The 16,421-nt window shown below is 42.7% G+C and overlaps 1 long non-coding RNA gene and 1 other non-coding gene across 3 annotated transcripts; both read left to right on the top strand.

The window, feature by feature from the left end:
- Positions 1-6,223: 6,223 nt before the first annotated feature.
- On the top strand, positions 6,224-16,335 carry LOC142013615 (uncharacterized). Of its 2 annotated transcripts, none has more exons than XR_012645735.1 (5): positions 6,224-6,295; positions 7,915-7,998; positions 9,282-9,347; positions 11,004-11,077; positions 16,069-16,335. It is a non-coding gene; the product is annotated as an uncharacterized LOC142013615 (long non-coding RNA). The 2 variants fall into 2 exon arrangements; XR_012645736.1 differs by lacking the exon at positions 6,224-6,295 and adding an exon at positions 6,306-6,852.
- LOC142013962 (small nucleolar RNA SNORA13) lies at positions 8,089-8,220 on the top strand. The gene has a single exon (XR_012645837.1). It is a non-coding gene; the product is annotated as a small nucleolar RNA SNORA13 (small nucleolar RNA).
- Positions 16,336-16,421: the final 86 nt, after the last annotated feature.

Below are 16,421 nucleotides of genomic sequence, written 5' to 3'. Positions count from 1 at the left end.
ACTGCTTGTATGGGTGTGTGTGTATGTGTGTAAAGTGCTGTTATGAAAGATGGCACTTCTGCTGTACTAAGGTAGATGGGAGCTAGAGCAACATTTTCCAGACAGAAGTAATATATATGTAAGAAAGACCCATAGCAGGGACAAAACAAGCCCTCCTCCTCATGCCTTTTTAACCAAAAATTGGCCACATTTTAGTTAACCAAAGCTGAGGCAACCTCAGCTGTTTCTCCCACAGAGCAGTTGACTGGCAGAAATCCAATCTTAAGCAGAATTGCTGACATTCCAAGCCAGTGACTAACATGCTCTTCGCATGCACCAACTTCATTTTTTTAGTTACTTGAGAGCGGCAGGAAATATATGTCAATACGGAGATTTGTGCACTAAGTAATTCCCACACTGAGTTTTCTGCTGTAATTCTTTTCAATATGATATGCAGTGTGACTCGATGTGTTATTTATATTCATAAATACCAGTGTGCAAGGGCCAAAGTATTTGAATTTGGATTTGGCACTGAAATCCATTGTTCTATACCAAAATAAAGGTGAGCTGCGTATTGCTCATCCTCTCTCAAAATCTCGCCACGTGTATTAGCATTACTAACAATAGACTTAGTTGCCAAGCTTCAGGCACTTATTGCCAATGTGCTTCGCTGACAAGACAACAAAATCCCTGACCCACAGATATTACAAATGAAAGAACACATTAGAGGTTCCAAATCTGCAGGGAAAAGATATATATGTTCACATATTTGTAAATTCAACCAATGACCTAGTCAGTACAAGCAGTCCACCACAACTCCACTGTCTTGTCCACAATGAAAGAAAATGTGGAAAAGTGATAGAACAGGGAAAAAAAGTCTTAACCCTGAGCAAGAAGGCTGAAAATACAGTCCGCCAATTGTAGGCTTGAGCTATGAAGTAGCTGAGGAAAAGTATGAAAGGAAAATCATATTGCATTGAGAGCAGGTAAGCTCTTGATCAAACACTGGCACTTTTAACAGTATTTTCTATGTATAATTCCACTACTAATTAGCTCTTATAACATGAAATTTAGGTTAGTCAGGAACAGTCAAATGTAAGGCACTCAAAGAGACCCAAACAAGCTAGGTGAATGGGCAGTGAAATTCAATATCAATCAATGCACTATAATACGTTTCATGGAAACATTTAAATTATTCATATACCTTACAGAGTTATTTGTTAACTGTATCACTTCTGAAGAGGAACCGACCCATCACTGTAGGCAGCTCAACGAAGAACTCTGCTCAATCCTCAATCTACACTTGTCAAAAAAGCAAGTATGTATTCATGACACATGGCAAGAAAGGATTAAGCATCCTGCAGGATTAATGACCCCAAATCAACTTTTAGGGACACACTGGTAGAAAATTCTTGTGTTTCTGTGTGTTTCTATATTTATTATTAGAGGCTAACAATGTAACCAAAGGATTCCAGTCTATAATATATTCATCTCTCTGTGAAGTGTATAGCAAAGCATGTATGAATGGTAGAAGGCAATTGCTTTATGTTAATCTATATGACTAATTATCAGTGATGCTTGGGAGACAGGTTTGTTTGGAAGTTTCCATGATTGCTCATTGTTCACCCAGGATTGACTGGCCAAGAAGCTGCTGGAAGACTGTATAAAAGACCATTGGGACCTGGTCCTTTTTATTTCAGATCTGCTTAATGGTTCACGCAGGGGAAGCCTAAACCATAAGGACTGAGCTTCAAGTACTAAACTGAGACTCCCTGACTATGATGTTGGACATTTGGACTATAATCTGTGGACTCAATTGTAAAAGAACTATCTGCAACTACAAAGTTCACCAACTCATGATGAATCTGATCTCAGAACTGCACTCATGTCTGTATACATTGATCTTTTAACCAATTGTGTCTCTTTACTTTTTAATAAATTTTAGTTTAGGTAATAAGAATTGTCTCTAAGTGTGTATTTGGATGAGATCTGAAATATTCATTAACCTGGAAGGTAATGTGCTTTATCCTTTGGGACTGGTAGATCTTCCTTAAATGATGAATAAAATCTTCTGGGATCCTCATCATATTTGACTTGGGTTGTCTGGATGGAGGCCTAAGGCTGGGTTGCAATAAAAGACCTGAGCTGTTCATTGCTGGGAAACTAGTAAGGAATTATAGAAGCAGTTTTGTGCTGGTCTGATAAATCTGTGTAGTGGAATAACCACCAGCTTTGGGGAGTGGTTCCCCCATGCTTTACAGTTTGGCCCAAATTGAGTAACATCAGTTGACTCTCCTGGGACTCTAGTCATGCTGTTAAGATACAAGTCAATGGGATGATGAATAATACAGAGAATGTTACAATCAATCTATGATGCAGCCTCTTCTGTATTATGTGCAGTATGGAATATCCCGACTCAAAAAAGATATATCAGAACTAAAAGGGATTCAGACAAAGACAATAAAAATGATCTAGAGCAAGGAAAAATTTATAAGAGAAAGATAAACAACGCCAAGATTTTCAATCTTCGAAAAGAGAGAGAACATAATTAAAGTGTATACTATTAATGATCTAGACTAGACAATAGATCAAGATGTTCTGTTCTCCCTGCTTCAGAACAAAGAACAAGGAACCTCCATGTAAATTAAAAATTGGGAAATTCAAACCCCATACAAGGAAGTACTTGTTCATACAACATATGATTAAGCTGTGGAACACTAACATGGGAAGTTGTGGAGATCTAGAATTTAACAATATAAAAAAGACATTGAAGATTTATAAGGATATTAACACTATTTGGATGTATTGTACCTGATGCCAATAAGTTCTGGAAAGCATATTAAACCTCAAACTTCAGAGTTTATATCAACTTCTATTTGTCAGAGACCAGGATGAAAGCTAATGGAGGCAGAGGAAGACAAATTTTCTCACTTTTGCCTAGCGCTGGGTTTGTACATTGTCCTACAAAGCACCTGGTGTCATCTTCTATCAGACAGGGTTCTGGACTAGATTGACCTAGATCTGATCTAGTACTGTATGAGGATTCCTGTGTTCTTAAGAACCAATAATTGGCAGTGTGAATTCCTTGGAATTGTTAGCCTTATACTGACATCTGGTGGGTTTTAAACAAAATTTGAAACCAACTTTGAAATACAGTGGATTATCAATAGTAGCGCATTCATTTGGTGCCTGATCTCTTTTCAGGGAGGTCACTACAGCAAGTCCTCACCTTAAAAGAGTTCCAAACAACACAAGACAGCAAAGTTAATAGAAATACTGTAACTGCTGGCTCTCTGAGCTTCATTTTCAAACCACATTATAAATGTTTGAATTACTACTCACACTACTCCTGTGAGATATTATCTAACAGGCCAGGTCTAAGGTAAAATCAATTTTAGATACACAAATCCAGCTATGAAAATTACGTATCTGAGATCAACATGTATAAAATCAATTTTTGCTGCTGTCCACACAGCGGAAAGTTGACAGGAAAAACTCTCCCATCCACGTCCCTTTCTCCTCATTCCTGCCAGGAGTACCTGGGTTGTCAGTGGCGCCATAACAGTTTGATTTAGTTCATTCCCACTAGGCTCACTAAATCAAACCACAGAAGATTGAACACCAGCCTGTCCATCTTCCCGTAAGTGCAGTTGTACCCTGAGGCTGCGTTGAAGTTTCCTACAGCTCTATCACCATAATACCTAAATACATATTCTGCCAATTTTGCATGAAGAACGGTAAGCAAAAATTTAAACGACTGATCATGCAAGCTGTCTGTGCAGGAAACACCCAGGATCTGACATGGAGGACTTTCCTCGAAGGAAAAAAGCCAATATCTGGATTAGCACTTTAGCATTCCTGGCTCACCATTATTAGTTTGCCTCTCTCTCATGTTTTGCTTGCATACACATTCTGGAGCTAAGAGTTACCTATGATGAGAAAAGTGGCTTGAAATTTATGTCTGTGTTAGAATTCATGGATCCTACAACTCAGAAGAAGTAAGGAAATGCTCAGAAGTAATGGAACAAAACAGGGCATTTATTATAAGTTAGAAGAGTTTAACTGGTTATAGTCTTACAAAAGAATGATGGGGGTTGCTCTTCCTACTAAATCACTGCTGAAAGAGGAGAATATAAGCTGCCTTTATAGCACTGATATTTGAGAGGAAGGGTAAAGGCAGAGATGGGGCCACATCGTTCCCCTTGGCCACACAGATTAATCTATGAGAAGATAATATAATTTGAGACTATTTTAGCACTCTGGAGAAAGCAAGCCTGCTGGCTGGGGAATTCATATTTGATAATATAAGCAAAATAAGAGGGCAAGGAAGCACCAGGGATCACTGTGCAGTTCTTTCTAAAACTGAATTCTGCATTCGTGGATCTCTATAAAGGCCTAAACAGGATTAAGTAACGTGAAAGGCTTTTTGTGTGCTAGCTTGTGAGAAATTCTCTGCAGCTTTTAAAGACTTCACTGCTAGAGAAAGGACGTTTCCAACATGTCTGAAAAGACCCCAATAATTACCAAAATAAAAGGCCAGTGGCAGGAGAGAAAAACACCAACTTGCAGAAAAAAGCCAAATTGTTTCTCTTCATCTAGTAAGAAACTTTCCCACTTCTCAGGAGAACCTAGATAGCTTGGTTCAAAACTCCTGTGTCTTGTGAATCCTCCCAAGCTGAGAACCAACATAAAAGCAAACACCAGTTCAGAAGAACACTTTTTTATAGAGCAGAGTTATAGAACCGCACTACCAGCACTAAATCTTAGAGGCTCAAACAAGTCATTTTTCATTAAACAAAATTTTTCCAACCCTTCAGAGGTGTTAGTCTAATTAAAAAATGATTTCCCCTTTAGGCAATGAGTACTTTATTGAAAGGCAAATAATAGAGCATATCTTTTCTCCATTCAGCTGAACATATGATGTTATTTCAGAAGGTGCTGTGAACAAACAGCAGCAGTATGGTCATTTGCAATATCTTCTTTTCCCCAAGGAGCTCAGATAACCAAGGAGCTCAGGGTCATACAAATGCTCACCTGCCACATTTCAAGCTAGATTTTCAAAACAGATCTACTCCCATTTAGGTAACTAAACAAGTGTCAGATTTGCAAAAGTGTTCAGTACCCTTCAGCTTCCATTGTGCTGCTTATGGACAGACCTTGAAGAAAACTCAACACCAACTGTGGTGAATTCTTAAGAAAATCTGGGCACTTGGGTTTGGATTACTTTAGAAAATCTGGAAATTCTATAGCTTACCTCTTGTTCTGCCCACTCTCAAAATTATTTATGTTTCTTACTTGTGAAAACAATCTCATTACTCCAGTTTTGTGTATGTTTATGAAACCCTCCTTCCTGTTCCCCTGAGCTTCTCAGTCCCCATTTTATATCCTATCTAACCTAGGCCTCAGACCTGCCACCTGTTCTGCATTGGCTGACCCTTAGGCTTTCCAACTTTCTAACAGCAAAAAAACCGAACACCCTAGTCATGCCCCTTCTCTAAGGCCCCACCCCCTTCTGCACTCCATCCCTGAGACCCCCAGCAAGCTGCCCACTAGATCCCTGCCCTTAGTGGCTCCCTGTCCCCCACCCTCACTTTCACTTGGTGGGGACAGGTGGCTGGGGAGTAGAAGAGAGGGGGACTTTCACTGGGGGTGCAGGCTCTGCGGTGTGGCTGGAAGCGAGAGGTTCAGGGTGCAGGAAGTGCTCCAGGCTGGCAGTTGGGGCCAAGGGTTTTGGACTGTGGGAGGGGGCTGTGGGTTAAGGCAGGGGGTTGGGATGTTGGGAGAGGTGAGGACTCCTGACTAGGGGTGCTGACTCTGGGGATGAAGGTTTTGGGGTGCAGGGGTGAGGCTGAAAATCTTGGAAGTAGGCCTCGGAAAGGTTGCTGACCCCTGCATACAAGTAAAACATGGAATAGCACATCTCCAATCACTGCTGTGCTACTGGGGCCCTTAACCGTACCGGGCGGTGCGACCTGGCCGGGGGCTCTGTGCTGGGACTCGCCCTGGCCGCTGGATGACAGTCATCACTGCTACATGAGTAAGGACTAGAGCCATCACGCCACCCCCTTGGTCCGTGCCCGTGTAAGAAGGTGGTACATTCCACTCCCCGCTCTCTTCGTGAAGAGTTGGTATAATCCACCCCTCCCCCCTCCACTCGAGGAGAAGAAGAACGCTGCGCCCCACCCAGCCACGTCCGCAGTTGGTACAGTCCGCCATCCCTGTCAGCCCTGGAGTGGTTCGTCCCGCTGGGCGGGGGCGTGGCGTTTTCTCTCTCTCTCGCCGAGGCAGGCTAGGGTACGGTAGCAGCTGCCACGCGGTGGGTAGGCCGGAGCAAAGCCGCGGGGCTGGGCGAAGCGGTGCCCCACGTGGCCCGGGGTGGCGGGTCACACTGCGGTGCCACGAGACACAGAGCAGCGTCTGAGGAACGTTGACCCTTCCCTCCCCCCCCCGCCCGCGCGCTCCCCTGCGGTGGTGGCGACCCCGCGGCTGGCGCGAGACGGCCGTTAGCAAAGGCAGGCGCTGTTGGGTCGCTGGGGTGCGCGTGGCGGGCTGAGCTGCCGCCCCTGCGGGCTTGGGCCCGGAGCGCCGCGGCGTTGCCGAAGGGAGCCGCTCGGAAGAGGTGCCGTCGGCTGCGTGTCCCTGGAGCGCCGTTGACCGCGCGGCTGCGTCGGCAGCAGCTCGCAGGGGTCCGCATGGCGCGCCAGGGGGCGGGATGGGCCCAGTGGCTGATGAGCCGGCGTCGCACGTGCCCGTGTGACTAAGGATGGTAGTGCCAGGGAAGGGCCAGCCGGAGACGCTTCCTGGCGGCCGGAGGCGGGGGACAGTGCAGAGGAGACTGACAAACTGTAAGGGCGCCACCGAGCGCCTGCCTGGGTACGTGTTAAAATGCCTGTGGTGACGTGCCGGGGTGAAAGCGGGGTGGGGGGAACCTCACGGCAGCCGCGGGAGAGACTGGCCTACAACAGTACCTGTAGGAGGTTTTGTGTGGGGTGGAGTGTGGCGTCAGGTGTAGAAGTCGGAGAAAGGGGCTGGAGGGTGATGACTCTTTGGGGGATCTAGGGGGTCAGGGATGTAGCAGCATTGGTTATGTACCTTTTTACTCCTTCCCTGTGCTGCTGGTTTTCGTGGTCAAAGGGGTGCTGTGGTGGCAGTGGCACCCTCAGGCATGATGAGAGGAGAACTAGGAGTGCAGAGGATGATGCTCTAGCACCCTTGGGCTCCTGGCCCGTCGCTTTGAATTTCAGTTGCTAGCCCTGTATGCCGAGATGCTGGGCACTGGCTTCAGTTGCGGGGGGTGGGGGGGGAAGGACAAGAATAAGGGGACTGGTCAGAGACCCATACCTAGCCAGACACTTTCTTACCAGTGTGACACACGCATTTAAGTGAGGGCACAAGGATTTTGCTCATCTTCATTATTCTGAGTTATGAATTATTTTATCATCTCTTACTTGCTGCCCTGGGGGATCTGTCTAATTGTGTAGGGGTCAAGCTTACACCCGGTGGAAAAGTGGTTGCATCCTGTTTTATGCATGCTATACTGGCACTAACATGCTTTGGTTTTGGACTGCACAGTACAGTCTTAAAATCAGTTTGGGCAGATCAAACAATTGGGAGGGAGGGAGGAAGGAATTCCTCGTGTTTATAGAGGAAACCCACCTTAATGAGGAAATTGAAGTATGGCTGCATTTTCTTCATAATCATTCTCTACCAGAAGAGCCCTCTGACACTAGTAGTAGATGTAATCTAGGGCAATCTTTACCCACAGAATCACATCTGCACATCTCTTATGTTGCACTGTGTGCTCCTTGATTGGATTTGGGAATGTGGGCCCCAGGTTGTTCTGAGGACATTAATATACAAAAATACTTTCAGATTTCTTAAAATTATCTGTTTAGACATTCATCAACTTTATCCTTTTTTCCTCCTGTTTTTCAGATATAGGCAGACAACACCTATTGATACTTATTTTGTAGTTGAAAAATACTATTTACAAGAGCTTGGTATGGCAGTTCATGAATGGTATGGTTTGTTTTTATTGGAATTCCTAATGCTTTTATCATCACTTTACAGAATTAAATACTTTATATTTATATTAAATATTCCAGTATTTGCCTTTGTGTTACCCATTCATTATCTCCCACAGTGAATGTGGTGTCAAAAAAGGCACACAGGAACTCTTGCTGAAAAGATCTTGGGAACTGGTTATGTACCTTCTTCCTCCACAATTCTGCAAGGACAGAATCTCTAGAAAAAATGTTTTTGGTGGTAGATATGAGCAGTCTTCACATTCATAGGCTACAGTTACACTACAGCAATTGTCTACTGAATTTCTACAGAAATGTTTTGACAAAACTTCTGTTGACAGATCACATCTACATGTAAAAGCGGATCGATCTTTTGTTCTGCTCTGTCAACATAAAGACCCCTTGGAGTGTCCACACAACATTTTGTCAACAGTCTCTGTTGATACACTGCATTTTATGTGTATATGCTCCCAGAGTTTTGTTTACAAAGCCCAGCTACTGTAACCTTAGCCATAGACATTGAGGTCAAAAAGGACCATAATCAACACCCCCGCCCCCCAACAGGCACCTTACACTACCACCTCCTGCAGCTGGACACCCTGCCCCTCTACCCCTGGTGATTCGCTGGAGCCAGTACCCAGCCCCATGTTGCACAGCCCTGAGAGCCATGCAGCACAGCACCTGAGCCACAGTGCCACAGCTCTGCTGTTTAAGACACCACACCAGCTCCAAGCCTCATTTGCCACAGTATGCTTTCCTGTTCACCACATGTAGCAAACGGGAAGTGTATTGGACACTGCAGGCTTAGTAAGTAGCATGACATTCTGTATATTGAAGGTCACAGAACCTCATTCATCTAATATTTTTGCCTTCATCATTGTTTTTCTTGACTATTTTAATGGATGTTGAGTTCGTCTATTGGTGTTAGCCAGCATTTTGATATACTGTAGAAGCCTGATTATCTGGCAACCCTGTGGGGCAGATGCTGGTTAGTTGAGTGCCAGTTATCTGAATGCTGGACAACATGGCTTTCACTGTATTTTGGTGATATTTAGTTTGATACTTATTAACTAGATTTCAGGAGAAGTTCCTGCTCATATATAATTACATAGCCACAACACTGATTTTAATTGTTAGATGCTGTCCTTGATTTGCAGCTGTACCTAGTGTTTCAGCAGTCTTCAGGGTTTCTCAGAAAACAAGTTTCAAGAAAGTGAGGATGGGTAGGGTTGGAACAGTATATGTTCATTGTGCTAACCTGCATTTGTTTCTGTTCAGTGAAGAAAATGAGTCTCAATGAATAGAAGACCACATTTTTCTGGACATATTGTCTTGTGTACTATGGTAAGATAGAAATGTGTTTTTTTTTGTTTTTTTTTTCTTATGATTAGTTGTCCGCTGGTTACAGTGAAAGGTTCCAGTTGCGTGCAGACAGTACCTTTTTAGATCTGTTTTATTTATACTGATTTCTTTGTAGTTTATGTCCGTTTTTAAAGTTTGAGTGCTTACTCAGAGATACTCATCCCTCACCTCATGAGCACAGTTGGTTCCTAAGTTTTTGCTTGTAGGTGAAAACTTGTAAGAGGGACACTAAATTACTACTAAAATACTTGTAAAAGTCTGATTGGTTCCAAGTGCTCGGAGTGGCAGCAGCTGGCGCTGCTTTTGAAAGGTAAGTGAGCCTGGGGTGGGTGGGGCAGTTTGGAGATGTGAGTGGGAGTGAGGGTTAAAACATGGTTTCGGGTTGGGTCTGTGGGGCTGGTGGCGGGGGTTAAGGCTGCAGCGATTTGGGTGCATGGGGCTGGCGCAGGGGGTTAAGTTTCAGCAGTTTGGGTAGTGGTGTGGGGGGGTTAAATTTCAGCAGTTTGGGGTGCGCAGGGCTGGCAGGGGGGTTTGTTTGTGGTTCAGATGTGCGGGGACTGGCAGGGGGTTTAAATTTTGGTAGTTTGAGATATGCGGGGCTGGTGGGTGAACTTTTCATGGTTCGGGGGCGGTGGGTTAGGTTTTGGTGGTTTGGTGTCTGCTGGGCCCATGGGGGGTCAGGCTGCAGCGGGTTGCGGATGCGGGGAGGGAGTAAGTCTCATATTAGCAGGGGAAGCTCACTTGTTGAGTGAACTAGAGGTAAGTCTGTCCCTCATTTAAGCGTGTGCTTGTAAATAAAGTACTCATTTAAGGAGGGATGAGTGTATCTCTTTTATGCTTAATTGGTTACTTTAGTGACTACTCAGTGTCCAAGGTGAGCAAGGATGTTCTAATATATTAATTAAATGTTAGTAAGTATTTTCCAGAGTAGGGATGTTAACTGTTAACTAGTGACCCCACCCTAAACAGGTAAGGCTTGCTGGTTGCATTTAACCAGTAGGGACTGGAGCAGCCTCCCACTTGCCATGGACAGAAGGTTGCTCCATCCCCACAGGGCTGCCATGGGTTGCAGGCACTCCAGTGAGGTGAGGATAGCCCCCATCTTCAGTGGCCTGGCCCAGAAGCACTGCGGGCAGCAGCACTTCAGCTGGGCCAGAATAGCCACTGTCCATGGCTTCCCCCCGACCCCAGTTAACCAATTAAAAGTTAGGTTTAACCAGCTAACTAACTAAATGGGTTTTACCTTTCTATCCCAGAGCTGAAATTAGCTTAGAGCCACAAGGTTTCCTGAGGTTTCATTTCATGCATACGCAAAATGGTGTTTGCCAGGGTCAAAGTTGACCCTGGAACTCCTCACAAGTGGCAAGAAGTAAGGAGGGTCCAGGGGAGAAACGCTTTAGTCAACCTTCCTCCATGTAGACAGACATCCAAGTCAACTAAGTGGATTTTTAGCTATGCAAATGGCATAGCTAAAATTGTCTATTGGTGGCAGACTTCTTGGTCTAGTGTAGACATAGCTTTGATATGTGTCAAAGTTAATCAAGTCAAACCAGTGAGTGAAGTAATTTACAAACATACAAAATGCTTATCTGTTGTACATATTTAATCTGATATACGATGGTGGTGTTTGTTTTTCAGCAAAATATTAAGCAGAACCAGCTCAAGTTTGACAGCGTTTCTTCCACCAGAAGAAAGCGCTAAGAAATATACAGGTAGATGAGTTTTTGAAAGGTGAAGTTTGTAATATGTTGCCATGGTTTCACATTTACTGATATGTTCACAAGAAGTTTCAAGCACCTTTTAACTGTAGGTGGGAGTGGCAAAGGGAACATCTCGTACTAAAAAAATAAACTTTATTTTTAGTTGTTGCATTTGTTGAATTTTTAAGTACAGTAATCCCCCAAGGTACGTGAGGAGTGTGTTCCATGTAACACTTGCGTACCTTGAATTTTGCATAAGTCAGGGAGGGCTGAGGGGGAAGAGTTGGGGTCCTCGGAGGGACCTGGGTGGTTAAGCCTGGGGTGGATTAGGACTGCAGGGGAGTGGGAGGGTTGTAGGCAGGCAGCTGGACCAGCTGTGCAGGGCTCGGACAGGTGGCTGGCCCTGGCAGTGTGGGGCTTGAGTGGGTGGCTAAGTGGGCAACTCAGGTGGCTGGCCCATGGCAGTGCAGGGCTTGGATAGGTGGGCAGCTCTGGAGGCTGGCACAAGGCTCAGGCAGCTTGGGCTGCACCAGGCCCCTACAAGGGGCCAAGAAAAACTATTTTTCATTTTAAATATCTTTATATTGTTTGTTTATTTTAAAGGATAAATTGAATTTTTTGTTAAAGGGGGGTTGGATTATGATAGGCAGTGTGAGGGTTTCTCAGAAAGGGGGAATGTAATGCTGAAAAGTTTAAGAACTGCTGACAGATACTTTCAGATATGAAGACAGTTCTTTGTCTCTCATGAAGTCAGTTAACTGAGCACTCGGAGGCTGGTGTGCTGCTTGAAGTATCAAGCTACATGCCTGAGATTGGAGAACTCACCAAGGCAAAGCAAGGCTAAGGATCATATTAAACAGTAAAGCTCTGCATCTTTATTAATAAAGCTGTTGTACGTAGGACTATTAGTGGTTTAAAAAGTATCACTGGCACTCAGACTATACATAGAGGTCAAATTTCAGCACTCCCCCTCAAAGGTTGCTGACCCACTCTAGAAACAGGTTGCTTAACCTGCTCTTAGTGTTTACCTCCCCACCATAGTGGGTAGGGTTGTTAAGCAGGAAGGAAAAGAGAACCTACCTGATGTGTTCAATTAGAACTAGGCATAGAGAACATCATGATTTTTTTAACTCTCTCATGGAGAGCTATTTGAGGTCTTTTTACACTAGTCTAAATTTTCATCCTGCTCCCTGCTGTCCCAGCCTCTTGTGTGATTGTCTAGTAATGAATCAAGCTTCTCTGGTAACTCTGAACTTAAGTTTTTCCTTGAGCCCAAACAATTAACACGCAAGTAATCTACATTGCAGACTGAATTTCTGAAATAGCTTGACCACCAGTTCTGACCAGCCCAAACAGTCCTAGAATATTTGAGTGGATTACAGTATTTGGCAAAATCACTATTGTACATTCCTGGGAGAGGCAGGATACCATAGAGTAATCTGATTGCATTATATTTCTTCAGATTTTCCCAAGAACTGCAGCATGTGGAAATGTTTGTATGGAAGAGAGGTAGTTCCTTTTACTGCATGAGCTATCAAGGAAACACTTGCAGGAAGGAATTAGAGGTCAGAGTTGTAAGGAGCTATGTGTTCTTGATTTACAAAAGAAAGCCATCCATGAAAAACATTTGAACAGTTTTTTAAATTGGGAATATAATTTGTGGTGGCTGAAGCACTGGAAACTTTTTTCATATAGATACTGCATGTAAAGCACTTACTGCACAACTTTCAGCTGCCATGAAATACATTTTCTATGGTGATATATCCCCATCTTTATTTTTAGCTATTACACAGATGTTACCATCAATTTAGTGATTTTTCTTCAGTGCACATAGCCAACATACAAGCAGAGTGTTCTAAAATTTAATGTGTACTTGCTTTTAAACATGGGAGATAATTTTTGGTACTGCTGCTTATCAGTTCAATTAAGCACAGCTGTTTCATGGCTATTTACATAGACCATATCTTCAGTCTGATCTCAATCTTGTGTGTTTTGAGTCATTTTTGGAATTAGCTTTGTAATATACACTTTCAAGAAACAAGGGAGTTAAAATTCACTCCATCTTGATTTGCATCTGAGTTCAATTGCACAGATTAGACACTGAACAGAAAAAGTAATTTTTTTGGGGCCAAGAGCCCCACAATACAAAGAAGTTGGCCTAAATAAGAGTTGCAGATTAAGAATCTGAATAAGAACTACAGGGCTATATAGTTGTTCACACACTAACAGTTCTCATTGATGACACTAGCTGTTGATTTAGACCAGCATAGGAAATGCTGTACAGGGTACTTATGGTGGAGAGTATTGTTTATTAATGCATATGACTTGTCATGTGGTGTACTCTGAAGAAGCAAGGTTGGTACTAGTGATATGATACACAGGAGGTATGTTAATAATACTTAGCCCTTATATCATGCTTTTCATCTGTACAAGTCAAAGCACTTTACATGGAAGAAACAATACACCCATGTTGCAGCTGGGGAAATGAAAGCACAAGAGCAGAAATGATTTCCCCAAGATCATCCAGCAGGTCACTAAGCTGGGAGTAGAACCCAGGTATTGAGCCCCAGCCTCATACTTCAGTCACTAGGCCTATATCTAGTATAAATAGGTTTGGAAGGATTAGATATTTTGTATATGGAAATGCCAGTAAGTGTTAGTTTCATTACACACACACACACACACACACTGACAAATGTTTACATCAATCATCTAAATGTACATTTAGGCAAAAGCAATAAATGCTTCTGAGAACATACTAGCAATTGATTTTAGAGTACAGGTTTAACCTTTCTAGTCTAGCATTCTGGTTTTGGCATGATTTTAGTTAAGTGGATGTTCACTTGTCATGGGTATAGCTTCTCACAATACCATAAAATGTTTTTAGCCAACAGTTGTGGCTCTCAATGTTTTGTGCTATTATTTAGCATTGGAAATGCTGCTAGATAATATTGACCTCCTCTGGTTCTGCAAATTCTCTGGTTTGGCACTGGCCAGGTCCTGAGGGTGCAGGACTAGAGAGGTTCAACCTGTATAGAAAACCTGCAAATAAACTATACTAGACAAAGAAGAGAGCAGTAGAGCTCTGTGCAGATACAGAATTTGTATCCACCTTTAAAATACAATTGAAGTAGTAGTAATATCTGGTAAGGTTGGGGAAAAAAAAATCAAATGTTGCCAAATGTGCAGCAGCAACACAGTAAGCTGTTTTGGTAATTAGCAGCTTTGAAAGATACTATTTACTAATGGAATATACTTAATAGGCAGTCTTCAAATAGTCTCCTGTATAAAGCAACTTAAATGCAAGTGACCACAGGTTAGTCATTAGTATGAAGAAATTTCCCCTTGTTAGATAAGTGGACACTGTTATTCCTATGACTTGCTGCTGGCACAAAGTATGTGATTTTTTTTTTCCAGGTTATATTTGACAAAATGTTTTAATTATCATTTGTATATAATTCTTGTTCCTCCCCCAATATGTAGACAAAACTGCATTAATCACATATATAATCATCCTAACCCCATGAAAAAGTTACTTGTCGAAGAACTGAACTGTCCCATTAGAAAGATGATCAGTAGTTTTAAATCTACCCTGTTTACATTCTTTCTGTATAATACCTGTTCTGTCCACTAAGCTGTTTCAATGCATAAATGAGAAGAGGTTGAAAATAGGTTAAGTATATTAGTCCTGATGAATGGTCCCCCCCCCCACCCCAAAAGGGGAAAAAGGCAGTCAGCATAAAGTTAAGATTATAAAGGAATATTTAAAACAAGCTATGATAGCAGCTAGTGAGAAGTAAACTGGGCACATGTTAAAATCCACTAAGTATATTAGAAACAGATGAAATAACCTTCAGTCAGAGATGAGGTACACAGTAATATGCACACCTTACAACTGAGAATACATCTACCAAGAAGCATACGTTAAAAAAGCATAGCATTTGCCATGTAGTAGAAAAAAATTAAATACCACAGTTTCTTGCTGTGAGGGTTAAGATAGTACAGTTTGAACCTTTCTAATATGGAACTCTCTCATCCAGCACCATCCATGATCTCTAATTTACTCCTACATGTGTTCTAAGAATCCAGTAAGCAGCACAAGTGTTGGTGTAATGCTGCTAGACAATATTGACCTCCTGTGCTCTGGCAAATTCTCTCATTTGGCACCAGTCAGATGCTGAAGGTGCTTGACTAGAGAGGTTTAACCTGTATAGAAAGATCAATTGAGCCCTGTACAGATATAAAATTTGTATCCATATTGCAAAAATGAGCTGTAGATATCCACAAATGCAAAGTGTATATCTGTAGATTTGTAGGAGTCTAGACATAAATTTTGTCATTTGTATCTGCAAAAATGATTGTAATGCAGTTTCATCAAAAAATAGTATACTGGCAGTAGTGTTAGGTCTGATGGGCCATCAGTATGCAACAGGAAAATGATTATCTCCATCTCTATCGCCACCGAAGCAGATGCCAACAATTTAAAGATCTTGTGCAACAGTCTAACACAATTTGACTAAACAGGGAAACAAAACTGAGCCATGTTTAAAAATGTTTTAAAGCCCAGTTCTGTGCCAGTCTAAAGTGCAAAGTGTGTAAGGAAACTGCAGAAAAAACAAAGGGCCTTTATATTATTTTTCACCACAGAGGAAGAGAGAATATTTAGTGCCCTGTAACGTTAGTTTTACAGCTTCGCAGGGTTTGAGGAAAAATTGTTTTATTTTGCTTGGGAGATGGAAGGGAGGAGGGTTGCAGAGGGCAGCTCATGGTGGGCCCAGCTCTCTACTCTCAGCATTGTGGTCTGGCACCCAGGGTCCCATTACTGCTTAGGTTGGGCCTGGCTGGCCCTCTAATAGCAGTGAGGAGGGGAAAGCCACTGATTCTAACTGCAGTAAGTGGCATTGTGCCCCAGCTCACAGTGCCTGGCAAGGAGAGGTGGGAACTGAGTCTGGTCGCACAGGATAGTTACCACTGCTGCAAGACTTTCTATTTTCTTTTTACAGGCTGTTTTTTTGTTTTTCACCCTTGGAAAAAATACAGGACATTGGTAACATCGATCCCAGGATTACTGTTCACACGTAGTGAAGGCAAAGCAATGTCAAAAACAGAAGTATTCTGGAAAAAAAAAACCTTGTAGCAGATTTGACTGAAATTCTGTGGAGGAGGAACTGTGTGACAGTGGATGTGATCCTCATTGGGACTGACAGTACAGGACTGGATGGCATTCATCAGAGCATTGTAAAAGAATAAACAACAAATACTAAGTCTGATCAGAAAAGAGGATTTTCTCTGTGGCCCCTGAAGTTTCCACCTGTCAGCAAATATTTTCAGCCAAAAGTGATTACTTTTCTATTCA

This window comes from Carettochelys insculpta, chromosome 5 (assembly GCF_033958435.1).
Source record: "Carettochelys insculpta isolate YL-2023 chromosome 5, ASM3395843v1, whole genome shotgun sequence".
Taxonomy (NCBI): Eukaryota; Metazoa; Chordata; order Testudines; family Carettochelyidae; genus Carettochelys; species Carettochelys insculpta.
The sequence above is the reverse complement of the archived record's forward strand: the minus strand, read 5'-3'. Positions and strand labels throughout refer to the sequence as shown.